Genomic DNA, 25,748 nt, shown 5'->3' with positions numbered 1-25,748 from the left:
AACCAGCATGTGACAGATGACTGATGTACCTATGTCTCAGCAAATACACAGAGATACAGTGCAAGAATGATAAATAGCCTGTAGTTAAGCAGAAAATCAGTTCTCCTTGACAACCTCCATTTTTGTGATTGCAGAATAGTTGTTGAAGTCCAAGGCAATAACAAAATCAACTAATAAGAACAAATTTGTAGCAAGTATTTTGACAGCACAGTAAAACTGGAAAGCTAATTTAAGGAAAAAATACTAATTTCCTTGGACTTGCAAACATTGGTATTGTCTTCTCATAGACTTCCAAACTTTCAAATTAACAGAAGGAGTAAAGCCCTGGTTTTGGACCCAGATTCTTCTGTAGTAGAAGTGTCTTTGAGCAACTGTGAAGCTGACCAGCATGTCAAGTCCCCATCATCTCATCTATGAAGCTAATAAAAAACTCCAGAGTGTCAATGAGAAAAGGCAAGTTGCTTAAAAACCATGGCATAGTATAAACCCTTAAATTAGTTCCTCCAACACAATTTTCATTATACCATCGTCCCTTTATTTTCATTATAATACTTAGTCTTATTTTCCAATTATTAATGTAAGGATGTATATTTGAGGAGTCATGGGATCCCACCTCTGGGGTCGATCTCTGTCCTTCACAACTACTACTGAAAAGATGAAGGTGAACACAACACCTCTGTGATCTTGTGTGCTAAATTGCAGATTTGTAATTACCCATCTGGAGGATACCTCCAGAAATTCCCTGTGTCAAGGTTAGAATGGAAATCGAGAAATTATTCCAACTTCCTAAATTTGGATCCATGTGACTTCTAAATAGGGAGAACAGAGATCCTGAGGCAGTCTCCTTACAGATCTCAGCTGTTTTTCTTGCTATCACAGCAGCCACAGACAGCTTGCTTGGACACCATGCTGAGATGAGTCAGACATCTCTATGCATCAGAAAGTTTCCTCATGCCCAATGCTTCTGGAGACTGGATTGAATGATGCAGATAGGGTGGTTTGCAGCAGAGGAGCTATCATATTGTGACACAAAAATCTGCAAAAAAGGAAGGAAAAAATTGTTTCTACCAAAGTGTCATGTGGGTGGAATTGCTGTCAAGCATGTGAGAGCCTCCAGGGTCTGGGATTTCAAGTCTGAATCCAATATCTTGAGTCAGAAATGCCTAACTCTTTTTATTGACTAAAAAACCATAGGACAATAATGTTTTTTTCTTAGACACCTTCTGACAATTAAGAAGGTAGGTTCCTAATTTAGACACTCATAAAAATTTTAAAACTTATTGTTGCTTACAGTTAAAAATACCATTGATGCAAAACTTATATATAGCATGTTTGTCGTCTGCTTAATATTTATTCAAAACCTTTTCCCACTGCAGCTGAGAATGCTGCTTCTAACCACCAAAGACAAGTGCAGAACACTGGGGATGTAGAACAATTGGCATTGTTAAAGGCAACAGGGACAGCTTTCATCCAAAACATACTATGCATCTCACAGATGCTGGTTATCTCCCAGAGCTGGTACTGATAAATGATGTACAGCACGAGTGAATGCTGAGACAGCCAAGCAGAGAAATGGGTATCTAGGAGGAATTCCTTCACAGAAAGAGACAACTCATTAAATGAAGACATCAGGTACAGCATTTATTTTTCCTTTGCACATCTGACTTCCTTCTTTCTTAAACTTGGGACTTGTTTGTTTGCGTGCTCTGTTTCAAGACTGAATCTTTGTCATACAGCAGCAAAACCTTTATTTCTTTGTGCCTAGGTATAGGTATAGGTATAGATGTGATCAAGAGCATCTAAAGGTCTTGAAAAGGTGCTGGGCTCTTCTGAGAAAGTGGCATGCACACCTAAAAGGGGCCGTGTGATTCAATATGCCTTACTCTTACTCCCCCATAATGGCTAGCACGTTTCTAATTTTCCTTCTTTCACTTTAATATTTCATTTTTTTTCTCCAGTTTCAAAATATCTGAGTTGTCCTAAAGATTATTTGAAAGGTTGTACAGTTTATTCTAGATTTCCTGGTTTTGGCTGAAGTAGAGTTAATTTTCTTCTCAGTGGCTGGCATGGGTCTGTGTTTTAGATTTGTGCAGAACAGGTGGTTGATAATACAGAGATGTTTTTGTTATTGCTGAGCAGGGATAGCACAGAGCCAGGGTCCTTTCTGCTTTTTGTACTGACACACTGGTGAGGAAGTTGGGAGTGTGTGGGAGGCTGGGAGCAGACACAGCCAGGACAGGTGACCCAAACTGTCACAAGGAATGTTCCAGACCATGTGGTATCATGTTCTGCATATAAGATATGGGAATAAGGGGTAAGAAGGTAAGGTTTGGAGTGATGGTGTTTGTCTTCCCAAATCACAGTTACACGTGATGGGGCCCTGCTCTCCTGGGATGGCTGAACTCCTTCCTGCCCATGGGAAGCAGTGAATTGATTCCTTGTTTTACTTTGCTTGTGTGCTTGATTTTTGCTTTCCCTGTTAAATTGTCTTCATCTCTTGTCTTCAGCCCATGAGTTTTCCAGTTTTCACCCTTCTGATTTTCCTGATTCCACTGGTAGGGGGGAATGAGTGAGTGGCTGTGTGGAGCCTCATTCCAAGCTGGGGTTAAGCCATGACAGCAGTCTAACCTGTCTCATATACTAAATTGTGTAAAGAACATTTGCCACTAATTGAAAACACGAATAAACTTCACAGATGAATGCCTCAGTCATTATCTTTCAATTATGAATCTTGGCTCTATCTGTTCTTCAATATCTGGTTTTGAAATCACCTTCAAATTCTGACTTAGAAGCTCACTAGCCTGTGTAAGATCTGGAAGATAAAGAACACTTTGAGTTTTGGCTCTGCATTAAGTCAGATCCTATTTATGGGGAAATGTAAATATTACAGTCTGTGGTGACTACGTTGTGGTACATATTTAATAGAATAAGTATAATTTTCTCAGAAACACTGGCTTTTGAAAGCAGAAATCAAAGAATTTACAGTATGTTATACCAGGCTCTGATCTACTTCCAGCAATAATAGGAGAGTTTTTAAAGGAAATCATAGACTTTCATCCACTCAGCTCTTAGGTTCAGAACCAAACAGTGCTGAGTATTAAAGTGTGACTCACTGACACTGATTCAGGAGTCATTGAGGACATTTTAAACTCACCCCAGTGTAGGTGATTGTAGATTCACTTGAAGTGACATAATCCACCAACCATGAGACCATACAGATTTAAAACCTTAAAAAATTGATTGTTTCAATTTGCTGTTGATGCTAAAATGTTTTCTTTAAAAATTTCTTTTTAGGCAATTGCTGACAGATATAGGGGAATGTTCTAATGAAATTTTAATTAATAAAAAAAAAATTAAAAGCAATATGAATAAGTGAAGAAATGTAACTATTCACAAATTGCTTTTTCTTACACAGGAAGTGAAAAAAAGACTTTTGATTTACTAAAGCATTATGCTTTAGCATTTTAAAGTTTGAGCTGCTTGTCCAATTTGTGGTTATTTCATTGAAGTGACCTTCTGTTTTGGAATTTATTTCATTTTAGAGAAAAAGTATACAAATTTAAAAGTTAATTATTCATTGATGAAATAAAAAATGCTGGAGATTAATAAGTTATTGTCTTTTATGCTTCATTTTAATTTTCACTGAATTCAGGAATCTTAAGGGCTGGGGAGACAATATGTATATAGATTTTTTTTAATGGTTTACTGCTAGGAAGAGAAAAGTGAATAAATTAAGCACAATTTTTCCCATTTATTTTCATAGACTTTATTTCTCAGATGTACTTCATAATATGAACACAGAAAATGTTATAAGTCATGTCATGCCTCCCGTGATCATCATCACCATATTCAGTTCAAAGCAAAATTAAATAGGTACAAACTGGTCAGAAAGTAATTTGGCTGGTTACTGGAAGAACAATATTAATCATCAGAAGATAATGTATTCTTTTAGCCCTATTCATTCTCTCATAATTAGTTCTAGAGCTTAAAATTATTCCATGGCCAAAGTAGTTTGGATTTAAGCAACAAAATCAATTAACCCGATTAATCGTAGATCCATTTGATCAATGGAAGGAGTGATATAACAGCATGGTACTGAATGATTAATGAATTTTCTTTCAGTCCTGGAGAAGCCACAAATGTGTGTGATTTTTCTGTTCCATTTCTATCAATAATTATAGGTCTCTGTGCAAAATGTCACACTAGTTTTATAATAATTTTTGCTCCTCTAATGCATGTTAAGACTAAGAAGAGACTCAGGTATTTACCCTTTCCCTTCTTTCACTTCAGCAGCAGTAAGGCTGACTAAACAAAGGGACTTTGCATTCTGGGTTTGGGTCATGACACGAAAGACAGCTGGGTCCAATTACTTCTCCTAAGCTGGCCTGCTGCAAGAAGGGTCATGTTTTAAAATGTAAAAGAAAGGAGAAAAAGAGCATGAAGGAAGCTGGGAGGAGTAATCAGCATCCATGTCCGGTCTTTCTCTTCCTTACAGTGTAATCACATTTTTATCCTTGCATTCCACAGAGCTTGGTTTGCAGATTTTTTAAAGTCTGGGATACGTTTAACTCTTGTTCTTCCACAATGGTGCTACAAACCATAGTAATTGTTTACAATATCCTAAGAAAATCAAACAATGAGTGAAAGTTTTATGGTGTGAAGGATGAAATCTTCGTGTGTAGGCAGGATGGGGCGGGAAGGGCTGTTTGGATATTTTCCTATGGACTGTGCTATGAAATTTCAAATCTAACACAATAATCAATGAAACTTATGTTTCACAGTCTAATAGTTATCTTCTGCATTCTGAACCCAGAGCTACCTGTCCCATGGAATCAAGCTGTTTGAAACAGTGTTTTTCTTCACACTACCTGCCTAGCCCGTGCTTAATCTTGCATTGGATGATTCAGTTTACTTCTTTATGACACATACTAGCCACAAATATTCATTCCTTGTGCCTCTTCAGAAGTGAAAAGAAACACACATGTTCCCCTCCACCAATTTGTTAAAGAACAAGATGGCTTAGTTGCCCCACTGTAAAGCTTATTTCCTAGAAACTTTAGTATATGACTGTACACAAAAGATTGTACAGCTGCTTCTACAAGTGCTTTTATGAACAACTCATCCACCAGCAGTGCACACAGTGGATGGAATATAATCCCAGTCTTCCTTGAGAAGACAAACATAGAAATTAGCAGAGGAGTTCAGTTTGATGCCAGTGCACACAAGTCTGAACACTTTGTCTATTTCCCTCACAATAGACTGATGTAAGCCACTAAAAGAAAAAGAAGTTATTGCCTTTTTACTCTGTCAGATCAATGGCCCATGAATAAAGAAGCCTTCATGCCAAGAATTAGAATAGATTGGAGATCTGTTACTTTTGTCTTCAATGTACTTGAAAAATTAAGCCCATTATGAAGATTTGTGTAGGCACTGGTTTTCTTGTTGTGTTTTGCCTTTTTTTCTGGTTATAAAGCCATTTTTTCAAGACTTTCTTATATGCAAACCCAGCATTAATACACGAGTGCAGCTCTAGAGAAAATATCGAAGTATGTGAAATATACACCATAATTTAAATATTAAATGCATTTTTACCAACTTTATAGGGAAAGTTCTACAATTATTTCAATGGTTTATTACAAATCAGATTTTATACTTATGCAACATATTTGAGTATAACTGAGGATAACCAAGTGAGATGAGAGAAGAGGAAAACTCACAGGTAAGATAAGAGTGTCTTTCATTAAGTTCAGCTGTGGCTGTTATTCTGCTGTGCAGTTAACTATCCAGGACATTGAAGATCACTTCCTGATACTACAAGTCAGTAAAGTGAAGTCTGGTATTTCTTTACTATAGTTGCCTATATTTACAAAAGTTCATGGGTACATCCATATCCGAGGAGGACAGCAGGGAGCATAGAGAAGCTCTTGTTGGGGATTTTGATGAAAACATTAATGACTACTCTATTAAGTAAAGTTATTTTTTTAAAAAGGAAGCATTCAAACAGAAAAACAAAGCAAAAGAGAACTATCAAGGTCTTTTCTTCAAGTCTGCCAAAACATTTCCAGTGGAATTTTACCCTTCTTCCATTCTTCCATTCTTCCACAGCTATTCCCTGCTTCTGTGCTGCAGCAGAGAAATGAAAAGCTATTTAAATAAACATAGACTATAGATCTTGTGTGATTATATCTTACCACATTTAAACAAAATAATAAATTATGATTTACCTTTTAGAAAATGACAACAAATCTTAACTGAACCAGTTTGAAGTGTTAGCTTTCAGTTATCAATTGAAGTTTACTGTAAAATCATATTTCTGTATTAGAAGTGACTTTCTTCTTGGAAAGAAAGTTTGCATATTCCAGTTCCTGGTTTGTAACTTTTTCAGGCCTTACAAGTTCATTATAAATTCATAGACACATGGAAGTGATGTGAGATATCCAACCAAAAAAAACCACAAAAACCAAAAACAAAAACAAACAAACAAACAAACAAACAAACAATAAAACAAACAGAAGACCTGAAAGATTTTCTTGTTATAGAATAAAGATCTTATCCCTGGTAACTAGCAGGCCAAATTGCTTAAAATATCTCCTTTACTGAAATACATACTGCTTTATTGAAATATGTACAACACTTTTCTTGTGTTCTATGAAATAATGTTTAGGGAACACTGTTTTTATTTGTTTTTCTAAACAGTCTATATATGTGTGTATATTATGGGCTTATATTCTTTAGTTTTATCAGCCCTACTCACACACAGAAACAGTGTTTGGACTTGTGGTGTGATCTTGTTAGGTAAAGAAAGGTATGTCTACCCCTCCCAACTTGCTTAATTCTTTCAAATTTTAATTTTTGAGCTAACAATGTTGTCTAAGCACCTCTCATTGAGCTACAAGAAAAATAGATATAATCAACATAGGATTTGAAGGGTTTTTTTTCATAAAATTAATGAAGTTTGTCAGAAAACACAAAACTAAAATCCCTAGATTAAACAAAAAAAGTGAAATGTCAAGGTTTGAAATATCCAAGACAGACGTTGATAATGAATAAAACAGACTCTGACTGGGACTTTTCTTAGATTCTGGATTTCAGAGGAGCTCTTGGTTTGTGTGGTCTCTGTTGCATTGGATGGACAATTTGTCTTCTCATGATTTAATTTGTCACATGCCACTTACTTAGCAAATCCAGGGAAAAGAATAACCTTAAGGACACTTATATTTGATGGTTTCAGTAAGGAAAGCTTTATACACTCAGTGTTCCCTCCTTTTAATTTGCAAATATGAAATGAATAATTGAAAGTGGTGACAGATGGAGTCCAAGCACTTATAATAAATGAAGCTTTTTAAAATCCAACTATAATTTCCTGTGAATATATTTTTTCTTTTTGAGCTCAAGGCTTTGAAAATTTTACTACTTTTTAAAAAAATCGTAATACCAAGGAATCATACAATATTTGATTGAAAGCAAGGAGTAATACAGAAGAAGAAAAAGGTGAAGCAAAAATTTGATACATTTGATACATGAGATTGATAGTCAACAGAGCTTTATGTGTGTGAAACACAATAATGGTTATGGTAAAAAACATCAAGTTGCAATAAAACAATGTTGATGACTTGGCTATTGTGAGACATTTATTATCTTGTTCCCATTAATGTTGTGGTAGACTCACTGGGATATTAAATTTAGTTACTCATATTTCAAATAAAATTGAGAGAAAAAAGTGGCAGCAAATAACAAAAATATGTTTGAAGACCACAGATGAAATAAACAATTATGAGGCTGATGTTAATCTATAAATTGTACTTTGTATTTTAAGTTAATTGTTTTTGATAGATTTTATCATGCTTTGAATTTTTCAGAATGTTTCTGGATGACTTTTTATATTAAAGATAAATACGATTTCATATGTATGTTCATAAACATACATAACAAAAAATATGTTTTATAAATTTGGGTGCTCACTATAAGTATAGGTTAATAAACTGGACAGACAGCTGTAAATGGAAGATATGTCAGATCAAAGGTACAAATACAGTGCTGAAGTTAGTATATGCTAAAATTATGGATTAATTCCACAGCTTAAAAAATATTTTTCATATATCTTTTTTTGAGATAGATATTAGACCAAAATAGTTCATGAGTCTATTCATCCTTCAATATTTATTATTTGATTTTTATAACAGTATGAAAAATGGAGTTTAAATATCACAACTGAGACATAAAAAAGTCAAAGACAATCTAGTTCTACTTTTAATTTTATTTAGGTTATCTATATTCACTATTTATTCCTCTAATTGCTGTGATATTAATTTTTGAAGAAAACTCCAAACTGTGGTGAACTTAGAAATCAGACCTTCACACTAGCCCCTAAGAGGTTCATTGAAGTGGCTCAAAAAAATTCAAATTTGAAATTTCTGTCTCCATGTTAGATTCATACATTTTGATGTAGTTGATAATGTGATGTCTATAAGAGTCTCTTTGTTGGCAGACACTGCTTACATAAAAATAACCTTATTCTCACTGATATTAAGACAGCACTGCATCACAGACTAATAGTGAATGTTCTCATCACAAATGTATAATATTTCTTACAGATGCTGATGTGTGTATGCTTAGTATCCAGGAAAAAAGAAAATTATCTATTTCACTCATGTTTTAAATGGAATAGATGAAGTACTGTTGATTTCTCTCAAAGAATATAAAGAATGTTTTTTATTGCAGACCATCAAACTTCAGTCTTGATCTTCAGTTTAAAGGAAGACATGTAATACCCCAGGAACATAATCTTATTGTGGAAAGATCATTATGTCCTCTGCCTCAAATCAAAAGAACAGACAACTGGAAGGTGGGATCACTTGTAATGAGCCACTGTTAACACTGGTAGCTACTTTCAATTCTCACTCTTGCTGAAAGACTGTAATTAACATTTCTTCAGCATAAGAACTCCCTCAAAACAATCAAATATAATTTTACAGTTAACTAAGTAAGACATAGAGAAAGAAGTGAAATAGTTGGAAAACTAGCTGGCAGCATTTTAACATTACCTATCAAGATTCTTGTCATGACGCTGTCAAATTAATGTGCAAGCAAGGACTGGATTGGAGTTTCAAATATTTTCTCTTGGAAAAGCTCCTGGTGTGTCTGAGGCAATCTAAAAGATTATGTCCATCTTTGTAGGTGACAATTTTGTGGAAGCATGTGTTGCAACCAAGACATTAGATCATGTAAATATTATTAATCTGTTTTTCATTAGATACCTTGATCATTGGATACAGCAGGTCTCCAAAACAAAAACAAGTAGCTGTTTCCCACAAATCTCAGTGCTATTGAAACTAGACTACTACTAGCTTTACAGTTTTATTTTGATGTATCTGTGTGACCCATATCACACAGTATTTGATACAAATAACCTTGAGCTACTGTGGTTTTTCTACCAGTACAATACTGATGATATTTGAGAATATGAGCTTGCATGACTCAGGCGTTTTTCAAAGGTAGAAAAACAAACAGAGGAAACAGAAACTCTGATCAGTATTTGAAAATGCAGAAGAATAATATTTGCTTCTTTGAAAACTTGGTGCAAAATTTGAATTAAGGCATAGCTTATAGTTTATTGTGGAAATTGAAACAAAATCGCTGTGTTGCAGTTTTCATACAATGTAATTTTAGTCATTTGCTCTGCATTTTTTCTTTCTTTGTTTAGAATTCAAAATCCTGAGTGTATTAAAGAGTATGTATCTGTACACCTATGTCATGCAAATGAAATAAACAAAACTATTTCCACAGCTAATATTCATATGTTTCCCATAGCATAATTTCAATTGCATGAAAGGAAGATCTTGTTTACTAAGTTTTCTTTGACATTTGAGTTCAGTTACTGCCATGGCAGAAGACAAGTTGATTAGGTCATTTGCATCATCTAAATGGAATTCTGAGTAATGTCATCATTCAGTGGGTCATTGAGAACAGAAAAGTGATTGTATCCCATCAAACCAGTCTTTATAATCAAGCAAATAATACTTGGAATGTATCATTAGTCTGTACAGACACAAAGTCTGATTGGTTGATATTCAGATAAGGAATATGGACTTTGAATTGTAAAAGGGTGCTTAAAAGTGGGAAATAAAGAAAACATTAAGAAGGAGGAGAAGAAAAACACCTTTCAAGTGAATCCATGTTTACATCCAAACTTATTCACATTAGTCGGATTTGAAATCATCTTTAAATATGCTGAGATGCAGCCAATAAAGAAATTATTTTCACTAAAAATATAAATTTACTTATATGCACAAGTGTTTCTTTAGTGGATTGTATATTTTATTATGCACAAATGTCCAAGGTATCCCCACATTTCAACAGGAACAAAAGGTCTTACTTAAACCAGACTTAAACAAACTTGTATAGAAACATTTAACTTCAGCTGCCTGGAGCACTTGACATTCAATCAGCCTCAAATGGCTCAAGTTAGTCCAAACTATAAAAACCACTTTCATTTAAAACACATACCACCACCGGAGAGGTGTTGAATCTGTTGTGAATTAAGTTAGCCTTTGTCAGCAAAACATTGCAGGGATTTAAATGTGTGTTAACAAATTACCTTCATTCAGAACACCAACTTGACCTGAATCTCCTGAGCTATAACATTCAGCATGATCAAAAAAGAGAAAGGAAAGTGACAGTCTAGGTTAGACTCTCTTGGAATTGTAATGTTTCCACTTTCAGTACAACTGGCAAGAGTTTGAAGAAACTGGAGAATATGAGACTATCTTCTATTGAATGGAATATGAAGGAACCTGAGAATAATACTGTGTTTAACCCCTATACTATAAGGAACATACATTCACACGTGTCTGTATATCTTGCCTTAGGCCAGTGTCAAAGAAAAGAGTGCTCAAACCTGTAAGGTACTGAGTGCTCTGGCTGTGATCCAGCACAGCACTCAGCTGTGTGTTTAAATTTAAGTACATGGATCATGCCACCAGCTTCAATGGGATTATGCTTAAACATAAACTAACCTTAAATGCTTTGCTGGATCACAGCCACAGTGCTCAGTACAGGGTGAATACAAATCCAGTCTGTGAGGAGCGTTTTCTTCTCTGTTTCAAGTGAGACCTCACAAAACACATGAAAAAAGTTGTTTTCAGGAAGGGAAGTTCATATGATAACCAGACTGAATAGATTCAGAAGGGAGGGATGATTAATAAACCTTGGCGTCCTGTTGTTCAAACAAATATGCAAAGCAACAAACAAAAATCAAGCTTTGACTTTCCCAGGCTCAGATATTCCTTTTTTATGACTAAGCATGGACTGGATATAGATAAAGAAATTGAGTGAAAGAGTAGAGATACAATGTTCCCTTTTATCCTTTGCCATATTTCTCCTGAATTAAGCTGTGGCCTTTTTAAATTCTGCAATTGAAAAGAACCAGAAGTCTCTAAGTCTAAGCATGTGTGAATACTCTCACAGAATACATGTCAATTGAAATCAGACAATATAGGCTATATAATTAGAGGCATGGGACATTCTTATGGGTCTAATGCTGTTCCAGATGAAAACAACATGACAGTAAGCTTAAGAAACAAAGAATATTTCACAAAGCAAAAGGAAACCTGTACTTTTCAGCATTATGTATAAGGACTACTAACTTTGCATTTGGTATACTGTTTCGTGGCTCCTGTCAGTGTAAAAGGACCTGGTTAAAGCACTGGAGCCTACTGAAAGAAGTCAGATGAACCATGTTTATCTTTCAAAAAGTGAAGCAAGTGAGAAGAGAAAGAACCTATCATGTATACACTTCCACCACTCACATATTCTTTTAGGGCAGCAAGAAAGGGTTGTCATCAATTTTTCTTTCATTATTATTGTCATTCCATGTCACCAAATCTTTGGGCAAACCTGCAAGTTTGTCTTCAAACAGTAACTGTCACAACAACTCGGATGGGGAAAATGGACTGTACAACAGTATTTACCAGGGTGATGATGTGACTTGAACAGACATGCAACGATTGCAAAATCCTGGGCAGCCTGACTGACAAAAAGACAACCAAGTCACATTTATCTTCCTGCAGAAGAGAAAAAGAGAACACATTCCCTAAAATAGCACACCAAAAACCTAGGACTGCCTCAGAAAACGTGGCCACATATGTCTTTCTCAAAGGCTTGAATCTTATTTAAAAATAATACACAATACATACAGTAGGGCTTCATATTTCAAGAGAAATAATTAAAGACAGCATTGCACTTTCTAGCCAACAGCTCTTGCTGAAGCTGTGGGCAGCTCTGGCAAAAATCTGCCACAGTGCACCCTGAAGTACAATCAAATCAAACTGATAAAGAATTCTATCAGAGGTTAGTGAACATGAAACATTTTTGAACTACAAAGCTCCCAAGCAACTCAGCATGTGTATTTTTTTCCCCTAGGTTTATCTTATTCCCACAATTCAACTTCTCACCTTTTCATCATATCCATCAATTTCTTCCTTGTGGAGAAACAATTATACCTTAGGAATCTCTTGAACTCATTTATGCTCTGTTCTTGGGCCTTGAAACTTATTCTTTGGCTTTATTATTTTCTTTATAGAAGCCCTGTTCTAATTTTCTATTTACTCCTAGATCCTTAACGCTAGAAAATATTCTTCAGATTCAAAATTTGTCACCAATAGCTATCAGTTTCTTTCACAAACTGAAAAGCTTTTGATTGAACTTTTGAAATTTGAAGAATGTTCTCTGTTTATACAGTGCATTTTATGTTTTGACCAAATATGCATAATATTTTAAAGGAGAACATATTTCCTTAGTATAATCCCATAGATCTACCTTTTTAACTACATAATCAAGTCAGAAAGAAAACTCCAAAAACATTGAACTGGTTGTATCTCTTTCCCATCATACACAGATTTTTCTCTCTCTATGAAGGGAATACACAAGAGTTTACTAGTTGTATGCAGTATAAGAACTCATTGCCTAGTCTTTTGAAATGCTTTTGCAATTTTTTGCAAAAGCTTAATTTTTTTTGACTGAAAATTCCACTTGGCTCCAACATGGGAAAATATTTAAATATGCAGTTCATTGATTCTTATTTAACTCAAATCAAGAGATAATTACACTTTTGAAGTTCACTATCTCTTCCATAGCATATGTAAAAATCATTGCAATACCTGTAGCAGCTCTTTTCCTTGGAGGCAAGTGTTCATTAGGAAATTTATCATCAGAACTAGAATTCTTTGGGAATTTCATCAAAGAGACTGAAAATTAAAGGCATTTTAAAATATCATTTTCTTTCTTAATTCTGTACTAAGGAAGTTCTCCACTGGTTTTTGCCTATTACAATGCCCTGCTGAGGCCCTGAGAGAGTTTAGGGTGATCCTGAGGTCAGTTCTTTATTCAAACTCTTAATTGCTAACTTAGGCTTTCAACACTTAGGCAAACTCATTTGCTAAGTCACTGCTCAGTGTTCACAATGTCAGCACATAACAGCTGAGCTCTTAATTTTGAACCCAGAATAACACACTGGCAGGCTAGCTCAAACTTAGGGTGCTTATTAGCTCTAGGGAGAAGTCTCCTGCTTTGAATAAGAATGAAGTTAAGATCTACATGAAAGCTAAAGCTTGTGTTTACCCTTCAGCAGGAAAAGAGGCATTCAGAATTTTTTACTGTTTATGTTTTAGATTCCTAAGGGAAATGAACAAAACAAATCTTACATAGAGAATGGAAGCACGTTTAGGCAGAGAAAAGCAGAATATTTCTTTTATTTATTGCCATATGAATATACTTGATACAGACTTCTCACTGTGTGAGTCTTGTTGGGTTAGGAATCTTTTACTGCAGTGTAGTTCCTCTAACCCCAGCAGCACAAATAAAATAAAGCTCAATTTTCAAGAAAACCAGCAAATGCCATCTGTCCCAGGAAGCAGAGGAGTTATTCATATTGAGCCTCTCTTTTGAATTAGTGACTAAGCATAAGCACAATTCAGACTTCCTTCTATTGGTAGATAAGAACCTTGAAAATTGGGAAATGGGAGCTTACATAGTAATTATTATGTCTTACTTATGTGGCAATTTAATCAAAATTACAGCACATTTAAAACTGAAAGTGGGAGAAAATGCATATGACATAAAATAAGATTTATTCCCTTCTTTGGATGTAGCTCAATGAGACAACATAGCTGCTTCAAAGTGTTGAGGTATCTCCATCTTTCTCTATCAATCATTCCTCCATCTTCTCCAGCTCCTTCTTTCTCACTTCATATTTGCATTCATCTCTGTGCAAGAATCTCACTTCTCTTGTGTCCGCTGTGAAAAATCTCCTTTTGAAGGCAAATGCACATTAGAGTCTGTAAAAGCAATGGGTTGATAAATCTATTCTATTTGTCATAACAATACAAAAATATTCTCTTGTTTTTGATGGGGTGGGTTGTGGTTTGTGGTTTGTCGTTGGGGTTTTTTCCAGCCAGATTTAGTTTATTGAATTGACTTGCTGCACAGACAGTGTTTTGGTGGCTCAAGGTTGGGAAGGGTTGTACAGTAAGAAATGGGGAAGCAGCAGAGGTAGAGGAATGGAATATTGCTTTTCCCATTTGAAGGTAGAAAACTCTTAAGTCATCTCAGGTTTCTGCATAACTGCACCACTATGATAGTTGTGATAGTTTGGAAAGGGATAACAGGTAAATTTGATGTGGTATTGCCACATAAAAGCCTAACTTATGGTCAGACTTCGTAAGCCTATTTCAAAAGACTGAAAATTAAATTTTACCTCTAAATTTATTAACAAAATTTTTGAGGAATGATTTGACATTCAGCAAAGAATCTTGGAGCCTGTCAATTTCTAAATCAAATGCCCAAAATTAAACGAGTTTAAGACATGAATATTGATCTTAGCACAGCCCTGAGGGCCCAGTGCAGAAACAGGGATCTTGAGGTTCCTCCCAGAGCCCTTGTTTTGCAGTCTATGAAGAAGCTGAAGAGATTATTTTTGGCCTGGTAGATCAAACAGCTGCAGAGGTAGGAGTCCCTTACAGAGAATATTATGGCAGCATCCAACATGTTTTTGCAGAGAGTTGAACCCTTTTGCTGCAAACGAAATGTGATGCAGCCAGCTGTCTATCTGTACTTTGTGGTAGCCAGGATTTAATGGAGCCTTTCTGACACAGAACTAGGATAATGTAGTACAAATCAGCCCTGTCCTGAAAATGAGTGTCAGCTCTTACCAACACACTTTCTCATACCATTCTCTATCCTCTCACAATTAAATAAAAAATTGTTGGCTTTTCTGGGCACTTCTTTGCATTGAGAAATGAAGTTTCATATGCTGCCTGTATTGACGCGTAGATCTTATTCCTCTTAGATTAAAACAAATTCTAAAGTTATTAATTTTTATGGATTTGCTTTCCTCCCTGCTTGGTACATTGCTCTAGATTACAATGAATATAATTCTCCATCAAGTGTCTTCATTTTTCTTTTCATATAACCCTTCTGCTTTTCATCAACATGAGCATGGGCAAAGCTCATGACAGTTTTTTTTACTTCTATTCACACTCTTCAAATCTCCTACCTATTTTTCATCTGTGCTTTAATTGTAAAGTTCCATGAACATATTTTTCTCTTTTTCTATCTGTAGTCAAAACAGCTCCTCTTTTTGAGCTACCCTCAGCTTTTTGGTGCAAGTGCTGGGTAGAGCTACTTGAGTTGCCTCTCAGCAAGACCCTTAGAATTTTGTTCTGTGCACATTTGTTTTTCCTTTGTTAGAAGAAAACAAGGGAAACAATTGTGTGTTATGTGTCAGAGCACAGTGTTTACACTCTTACACCATGATTGCACTTGCTGTCTCAAGCTCAGTAGCACTGCTAGCAGAAATGTTATACTTTGCAATTTTATCTAAAAGGCAAGTCATTCTCATCTTTGTTTTGATATTGCCCAATATGAGCATGTGTTTGCATTAGCTCCAGTTTGGAAGCAGACTGGTATTCAGAGCACCTCTTAAGAAAAAAAGGCAGATATTTCTGTGTAAGTAAAAGCTCAAATATTTATGGTTTGAGGGTACAAAGGAGTTGATCTCTAGCTTAATCTAAAGCCTACTGAATCAATGAAAACACTTCCACTGGCAGCAGCTAATTTTGTAGCAGGTCCCTTGTGCAGTATCTGTCCTCCACTATTGGCCTATGCCTTGTTCTGTGACTCTTTCAGCAAAGAAATGGAAAGAGCATCTTACTTAACAGCTGACATAGGATGTATCCCTGCTAATCAGAGACAAAAAATAGCACTTCAGTAGAAGATGCAAACGTATTTTTAAAAGCCAGAGTAAAATTACAGACCTTTGCAACTAATTTATCACTGTTCACAGTTTCCAGTCCATGGCAAAAGAAATACCGATAAATATTTACCAAAGGAAAGTGGATCTGCACTTAGAGCATTTTAATAAATGTTTAAAAGAGAATCAGCATAGATCACTTGGCTTTGGCAATCACTTTTATCTTCTATCTGTCTGTCTTTGATGGATGTTGTTCATGCTCTTTAGTTTACAGTAACAAGCAGGTTTTTAATTTTTCTATCTTGCTGCTCTCTAGTGCCAGGCTGTGATGGATGATGTGACAAAAATATTCATCAGTAAATTCTAAATCCTGAATACAAATCAAATTAGTAATATAAAAAACAGGTTTCCATTCTCCATTGACATTGTTGTAACTTCATCTGCTACTCTCTTGGTTTCCCCTCCTACTTGTTTAATTTTGATAGTAATACTAAATCAGCATTGAGATAACTTGTATTTTGCTTTAATAATATGAGAGTACAGTATTGTTCTAATATACTTTGTGTCATTATTTGAGCTAAGGTGTTTGGATTTTGAACTGAAGCTGCAGAAGCTGAATGATAGCTAAGAAGGATTGGATTTCCAACCAGCCACATTCTGCTCTTTCAACAGCATGAGTAAAAAATTTACTAAGAAAAATATCTGGCTGTCCAGACCCAGAGAGTGGTGGTGAATGGAATCATATTCAGCTGGTGGCTAATCACCAGTGGGTTCCCCCTGGACTCAGTGCTGAGTGTGGTCCTGTATCTATAATCTGGATGAGAGGATTGAGCGTGTCCTTAGTCAGTTTGCAGATTATAACAAACTGAGTGGGATTGCTGACCTTCCTGATGGAGCTGAGATGGAGCATGGAGAAGCTCTGCAGAGGGATTTGAACAGTCTGGATTGATAAGCCAAGGCCAATATCCATGAGCCTTTAAAATATTTGTAGAAGTGACAGTTGAGGACACGGTTTAATGGTGGGCTTGGCAGTGTTAGGTTAATGGCTGGACTCAGTGGCCCTAAAGGATTTTCTAACCAGAACAAATCCATGATTTTGTGATTCTAGTCTATTTTCCAAGTGGTTTTATTTTACTCTTTTAGCAATGTTCACTTTAACAATTGCTTTCCTCAAGTTTAAGAGTGCCTGAGTCCCTAAAGGTCTACAGCATCTAAGTGGTTCCTTGGAATCTTTCTGACATCCTCTATCCTCCATGTAGAGAAGAAATAATACCTCATGACAAAAAGAACAATGGTAGAAGAATTAAGGAAAAATTGATCTTTTTAAAGGCTTTTTTTTCTTTTATACATAATTTCTACTTTAAAAAGGATTTTCATTTTAAATTAGTGTTGCATGAGACCTGTGTTAGGCACAAATTAACACACACACAAAAAGAAGATAGTAATGTTGATGTTTTCCTGAGAGAAGAAAGAGAAGAACTGTTCAGTAACTTAAAAACTGATATTTATGGAAGTCAGGGAGGACAAAAATAAATTTATGCAACTCAAGATGTTACTAGTTAAAAATCAATAGGGAGAAGAAATCTGGATGAATTTAAAATGTTCCTTCTTACAGATACCATATTTTTAGTAATGTTATCTTAGCATTGCAGTTATTCACTCTTGCTGTAAGGCTACTCTAAGGTCAATCTCAATAGAAGCTCAGATTGACTCAAAATAAAGGATTATTTTATGGTGTGGTGTGCATCTTCTGCAGTCTCTTTTACAGTTCTCTTCAAATGTAAGATTGACTAAGTTGAAAAGAGATGTCAAGGCATCCTTATTCTTAATCAATTTCCAGACACAGGGTTAGACTTTTTGGTCATCTAATTTAACCTTTTCAGCTGACAGATTTTATCCCATAATTCTTGTATCTACCTTAAGGTTTTGCATTTTTGCATAGTATTTCCATATATGAGCATAGATAACATCTAGTGGAGGTATAAAATTTGTTTTAGAATGGTTCTTAGTCTAATGTTAAAAGCTTGCAGAGCTCAAGAGCACATTGATGAAAGAATTTCAGTGTTTAGTTATTGTAAGTGTAAAAACTAAGTCTGATTTCTATCATGAACTTTCCTTCTCTGGCTAGTGAATTTTGTGATAAGCATGAATAAATTAAAAACCTTAAAAAAAAAATCTAACTGCATAGTTTGTGCTTTGAATGGCTAGAATGAGCCCCTGATGCCATATTTTGAGACATCGAATTCCATCCAACCTGAACCTCTAAGAGAACAAAGCAGCCAGCAATCAAAACTTCAGATCAACCTCAGCTTCCCCTGCAAAGTAAATAAAACCAATATGCCAGCACATTTTATTAGATCAGACACAGGCTGTGAAGTTCCATCCATTTATGTTTTTCCTGTTGTATCGTTGAAATTTTCAGAAAGTGAGGAAGTTCCTATTTGCAAAGAGAAACTGAAACAAATCTTTCTGGGACTAGGAACAAAAAGATCATCAGACCTGTGTTCTTATCATGCAGCAGTGATGCCCTTGGGAATCAGTGTGCTCTCACTGGGATTATTACACTATCTGTCTCAGAGGGAATATAACATTTGTGAGATTAGAACTTGAGCAGTGAAAACTTTCAGGACACAGAATGGCAGAAACACATTACTGGTGAAATGAGACAAAATGGGTCACATCTACAAATTCACAGAGAATGCTTTGGAAAGTAAAAAAAAAATATTTATTTCTTGCATTCGGGAAATTATCCTCTTAAGGCAGAGAAGAGGTGGAATGATTATCTGGTTGAATTATAAAACCAAAGATGACAAGAGAAAAAAAGAGCAAATAAGTGATTGAGAGCAGTTCTGTAGAGAAAGATTTAAGTGTGTTGGTTGATGAAAAACTTGCCATGATCTGGCAGAATGCACTCACAGCCCAGAAAGCCAATGGAAACCTGGGGTGCATCCAAAGGAGCATGGCCAGCAGGTTGAAATTAATCTTCCACTCTAATCTGCACTTGTGAGACCCCACCTGGAATACTGTGTCCAGTTCTGGGGTTTCCAACCTAAGAAGGAGATGGAACTGCTGGAGCAAGTCAGGAGGAGAGCCCCAAAGTTGATAAGAGAACTGGAACATCTCCCCTACAATGAGAAAGTTGGGACTGTTCAACCTGGAGAAAAGAAGGCTGTGTGAAGACCTCATAGCAACTTTCCAGTACCTGAAGGAAATGAGAGGGAAGACAGGCTTTTCATCAGGAGCTGTAGTGGTGGGACGAGGAGTAATGAGTATAAATTAAAAAAGGGAAAATTTACGTTAGCTATTAAGAAGAAATTTTTCAATGTTAGGTTGTTTAGACAAGTCATGCAGAGAAGATGTGGATACTCCAACCCTGTCAGTGGCTCCAAGCCAGGCTGAAGAAGGCCTTGAGCAGTCTCATCTAATGGGAGATCTCTCTGCCCATGGCAAGGGATTAAGACTACATGATCTTTAAGGTTCCTTTCAACCTCTTAACATTGTGTGATTGCATGATTCTGTGAAGTACAGAAGACATTTTATTTTAGAGAATACATGAAGTACAGAGGATACCTAAGAGTATGGTCTCAGAAGTATCCCAGAACACATCAGAGCAATGAGACCACTAAGTCAGGAAAGGGTGTTTTGTTGTTTATTGGTTTTGTCTGGTTCTTCTCATGTAGTCTGGCATATAGTTTGACAGCAATTTGCTTTCAGGTATGAGCAAAACACCTATATGTGTAATACTCACACCTATCACAAATTCTTAAAAAAATTCATTGTAAAGGAAAATTTCATCTTCAGCCAGAGCTGCTGAAGGTGTCTGGGGAAGGTGAACCTTATTTCCAAGATCAAGACAATCTGGTCACTTTGGTGCCAAAAGAATATCAAAGTACTAGGGGAAGCTCCTTTCTAATGTACCTCAGGCAGAGGCAGAGAATGTCCATAAGCAGACCAGAAAACTCATGATTTATGGGATTCACAACCCACAAAACCTCTCACAGCAGTTCTGCAGTGTTCAAGCAAGAGTGTTCGATTATATCCATGATATATTTGGTATTTTTTTGTGCTCAGTTTGTACCATTCACATGAGAATTTAGTCTAAATTGAACAAAACTTACAGATCTTATATGATACATATATATATGATTTCTTCTTTTTTTCATCATATGTATCATATGGTCATAAAGAACACCTACATATATCTGTCCTTTTTCACTTTCCTTGTAATCTTCTCCCCTCTAAGATTTACCATACATGTGATTCTACAACTTTACAAAGTGTTTCTCAGTCCACAAAGCAAATCAGCAGAGTTTTAGCCTTCTACTTTACGTCTCCATCACTGATGCCTCTTGATAGTGTGCAATGTGAGTGAAGGAAACTGGGACATCCTATCTGAAAACACATTTAGATGTTCCAGCTTGAGTGGAAAATAGACATAATTTCAAGTAATGCTCAGGAAAAAAACCCCAAACATAAGAACATTTTGTTTCACAGTAATTCCAAAGACTTAGCATCACCAGTGACTAAATATAGCAACAGTTACTGAAAATGCTGTGGAGTGTATTACAAATGTGTTTGAATTACTGTACTGGTGCTGTGTAAAAGGCCATATGTATATGCAGAAAACACAGTGGATAATTAAAACTGGAGGAAGAAACTAGTGGGATGCAAAACAAACTATAAACACCAATTCACTCATTCCTGCCCTTGAAGTGAAGCGCGTCTCATGGAGGTGAAGCTAAATAAATACTGAAAATTAGAAGAGAGTAAACCAAAAGCATGCTAAAATGAAAACTTACAAAGGAAAAGTTAATGTGCTACTGAAGTTTACATTTATTCTTTTTCTAAATAAAATATAAAGAAAAAATAAAAGAGTGAGTACAAAAAAATCTTCAGCTCAGGACTACAGGTTTCTTCTAAGAACACAAGAAAATAAAACATACCCACTTTTTAGGAGTAATCTCAAATCTGTGTTAGAAACACATTTAAGACATCTAATCTAATCTAATGGTTTCAGTTTTTGTCACCAAACCACATAGGAAACTGTCAAACACTGGGACACAGTTCCTAGCTAAATACCTTTTTTTTTTTTATATAGACCTAATGAAATTGGGAAGAAAATACCATCTATGAAATATTATTGTTAAAGTTATACCCTTTTGTGCTGAAACCAGAACTGTTCTGGGAGGCTGAAGCTCTTCCTTAAAGGAGAAGCTGTCATACCCCTGAGTTATCTGACATTCTTGGAATAGGCAGATTTAAAACAAAAGAAAACTAAACCCACCCAAAGGATGGAAACCCCCCCTCAACAACTAAAAGCTTTGATGAAAAGCTTTATTAGGTTCCCTTTGGATCTGATAGCCAATCTAAAAAAGTTTTGCATTGCCCTCTTTTTAGGCATTTTTAGGCACTTCACCCTTGACAATATAAAACATACATCTTGCATTACTTCCCCAGCTCTCACGCATGAAATTAAAATTGAGAAATGGATTTGCAAGGGACCATGATGGAAAAAGGATTTTTATTTTTCTTTAGATGTGTGAACCTGCTCCATGTAATGAGTGGCTCTCTGGATCCCAAAGATATCCACGAGAAGCTTCCCCCAGTCCCATGACTCCAACCAGGCAATATATAGCTCCTAGATTTAGGGAGCAGTGAAGAACACTTCTGTGACACATAAGCAGGGCAAATTCTAGCATGTGTCACATTAGAAGAATGAGTCTTGAGTCCTTTAATAGCTGGAAAATCCCACTTTTTATTTTACTCTTCTTGAAGTGAGGAGAAACAGCCTCTTTCAGTAAAAACTCCCAGTCATGTCTGAGAAGTGGGACACGTGTGACTCACCTTTGCATCCAGGTACAGGTGATGTCAGGTGAGAACTGAAATTTTAGGAGGGTTCTTCATGGCACCCAACACTGACACTACAATCTACAGCTGCAGTCCAAAGGACTAACCTCATTTAAAAGAAATATGCTCTTGTACACAAAACATCATTTTGAAGAAGCTACTGAATGTTTGTTCTAGTATACAAATTCATGATATGTTATATTGGGTCTCAGAATTCCAGTTTTTTGTACTGAGGTTTCAGAGACGCACTGAAAGACACTGAAAATCTGTCAGTTTTAGGCAAGAGAAAACTTCATATAAATATCAAATTTAGTCAGGATGGTTTGTGTTCTGGATGTCAGAGAAGGGCACGAGGGGGAAAGGACGGAGTGGAAGAGGGAGCTTGGTGAATGACTTTAAGCCTCTGGGTGAGCTCAGGGCAGACCCTGTGCCTATGAAATCATTTTCTATTGTTAGCCTGTACAAGATGTTTGACTGTAAGCCCAGAGGGGAACTAGGCTGGTTTTGTGCCAGACTACTGTTATCAGGACAGTGTAAGACTGCTGCTCTGCACATACAGAACAAAGAATTACAGATTTGCTGTTCTCTTCTCTGTGAGAGTCAGCTTAATGACCATTATTGTGATTTTCTACAACAAATCAGTAAAAAAACCTTGTGTTCAGGCAGATGTGTTTCTCATGCATTAGAGAAGGGAAACCTTGACTCTCTGTGTACTGAGGGTGAAAGGAGAGTTATTTCCACCCTTGGAAAGGTGACCTGCCCCAGAATATCTCAGCTGAGATTTGCTGCCCTGTCTTCACACAAGCCTTTACCTTTGCACACACAATTATCCTGGTTATCCACCCTGGTGAATAAAAACCTTTCTTTCTGCATGTAAAGGCATATAGCTTGGGTTTTCCTTGAGAGAATCAATGCATTCAGAGAAAATAATGGGTTGCAGGGGAAGGGTGGAAAGAAAAATAAAATGGAAAACACTTTTAGCAGTATTTCTGGTAATAAACAACGAGATATTTATATATGTGGAAACATCTTAAGATTCAATACCTCAGTCAGCTCTGCAGTACAGTGTTCTAGTAAACATGAGTAAGAGATTAATGTAGAAGTTAATTTAAAATAAATTTATTTTAATACATTACATACATTTTTTTTAATCTCTGCATTTTGACATTGTCTTAGAGTGATTCATCTGTTGAGCTGTATTTCTGCTTTACTTGTTGCAACAACTACTCAGGTTGGGAATCTTAGTTTTGGATTTTGATGGACAGGCCATTTCATTTTAGATCCAGGTTATACTTTCTGCTCACTGTCTTCAGATATAAAGGTGTAAGGCTATAAAAATAGAAAGTACTTTTCACAGGTCATTTGATTCAGCTTTGGAGAATAGAGTGTTGTGGTATCGATCATGTCAGAATCTCTTCCTCTGCTTTAACTAGACCAGCTTAACATTAATTACAGAGCATTTAAAAGTCATCTGTTTAAAGGGGAATGGCTGGGAGGAAGGCTAGATGAAGGAACTTAATAAAGTTCTATTTTGGTTGGCATGTATTTTGAACAGCAAAGTGTGTTATCAACCTTGAATATGATTCACATTCTGTCAGCATGCTCAGGAGGTGTAGGTTCCTTTGCAGCAAAAGTGGAACGAATGTCATTTTGAATGGGAAACAAATACCTAAAACAAGTATCCTGAAACATAATTTCTCTAAGGAAGTTGTCACTGTCAAAAGTCATGAAGTGATTTAGTGTCAAGGAGACTCTAGATAGTTTTGCTTCTTTCCTCAGGGCTCACTGATATTAATTATTTGTAGGAATCTGTATATTCCTATGAAACCATAAAGATAAGGAATATTGACTCTGAAATAAATAGTTTAATTAAGTAAATGCCTCTAGGTAAAATTGTGCTCTGTGAAATGCAACTCTCTCAAATCCTATATATGCTTGTGCTGCCACAGATCCTAAACTGTATTTTCCTGAGTAGTTCCAAAGAGGTAAAGTATACACCATGAGCAATATAGCATATCTACTATGTTAAGATGTTTTTTTAGTTAGGTTAAGCAGAGCACAGGACAGGGAGTTTTCCTGTGTGTGTAACCTGAAACTAAAACTTTTGGTTGCTGTAAACTATGCTACAGCTTGTACTAAATAAAATGCAAACTTCTCATCTTGGTGACTGTTTTATTCAGCTCAAGTCGCTTTTAGTGGAACAATGGCCTTTTAAAGTCCATTAGTTGCTTGCCAAATTCTGAAAAATGAATATTCATAGACTCTTTTTGATAATTGGGGTGGCTCATCATGGTAATCCCACGTGTTGGCAAAGACCAAACACAGCCATATATTAACTAGTAAATTGATTTTAGCAACTTGGTAACATTGTAACATATTGTGTATAGGATGAATGGATTAACTGATCACATCTGGGTAAATTCAGTTTTTATATTTGCAAGCATATGGTCAGCTGGTCTTAAACTAGCAAGTGAATATTAGATGATATCTAATGGTGTAACTCTTGATTTGTCTTTTCTGCTGTGATTTTTGTGAGAAGTGTTGCACTTTTTGTTAACTAGGTCTCAAATATCAACTCTGGTAGTTTTTTTTATGGATTAACGTGCAAAATAGTACATTTATAGCAAAATTCCACCAGAAAAGGCTTGAATTCATCTTTATAAAGGTTATGTCCAGCTCTGTTAGATAAGAACAAACAAAGCAAAAGATGGTCAAAATGATTCACCTTGCAAGTTACACAAAGTATAACCTCTTCTGAGAATCACAGAGTATTTCAACTTGGAAAGGACCCATAAGGAATATTAAATCCAACTCCCCGCTCCTCAGAAGAGTAGCCTACCTCTTATACAGAAAAATCCTTGTTTTATGCAGTGCTAATCTCACACTTAGGGGTCCTACTGAACACAAGACACTCCATAAACAAGAGAGACAACCTGTTCTGATGGTAGATAACTGTGGACCATCTCTATGTAACAACATCTTCATCTTAAAGGGATGTTTGAAGTCTTCTAGATAACCAGTAATGAAAAAATTGTGTTTTGTGTTTTGTTTAGGGGTTTTTTTGGGTTTTTTGGGGTTTGTGTTTTTGTTTTTTTGTTGTTGTTGTTTGGAAGGGGTTTGGTTTTTCTGTTTTAATTATTCTATCAAACTAGATTATAGGGGAAGCATTTACCACTTTCCCAGCAGTTTTTCAAAATTATTTTTATCTGTTGGATGACTGATGTCCTTCAGTATCAAGGGTTCTGTTGAGAAAACATCATGTCTTCTTAAAGATGATGTAATGGGAAGACACTGGCAGATAAGAAGTAACAGGGCAACAACTTTGCACCATGCCCCTATGAACTAAGACAGTAACACACACTATTTTCATGAGATCATAATTCTGGAAAAATAAAAATTGTTAGTGAGGGTACAAAAGGCAGGAAAAAAGTTGCTATTATTGGTAGATTTAGAAGATTTACTCCATTATTAATTTTAGCATCACTGGAACTCAACTTTTAGATCCTTCAATCCTACTCAATCTGCACTGAGTGCATTTCTGCTTAATAACAAAGCATGAACAAATGGCTCCTCTGTATTTAAAGGGTGCCTGTGGTGTTCTAAAAGATGTAGCTTCAGATGCTTACTTTTTATATTATCTATCTATTCAGAAACC

The 25,748-nt window shown here is 35.9% G+C and overlaps 1 protein-coding gene across 1 annotated transcript in view; it reads left to right on the top strand.

Moving 5' to 3' along the window:
* The first annotated feature begins 1,511 nt into the window (after nt 1-1,511).
* The window catches only part of CDH19 (cadherin 19), a 114,943-nt gene continuing 90,706 nt past the window's right edge, over nt 1,512-25,748 (top strand). Inside the window, exon 1 of the mRNA XM_056485542.1 lies at nt 1,512-1,632. The gene's annotated coding sequence lies outside the window, so the exon portion shown is untranslated. The remainder of the gene's footprint in view (nt 1,633-25,748) is intronic.

This window comes from Oenanthe melanoleuca, chromosome 2 (genome assembly GCF_029582105.1).
Source record: "Oenanthe melanoleuca isolate GR-GAL-2019-014 chromosome 2, OMel1.0, whole genome shotgun sequence".
In the NCBI taxonomy this organism is placed as follows: Eukaryota; Metazoa; Chordata; class Aves; order Passeriformes; family Muscicapidae; genus Oenanthe; species Oenanthe melanoleuca.
Note: the sequence above shows the minus strand (reverse complement) of the source record. Positions and strands in the feature narration are given on the sequence as shown.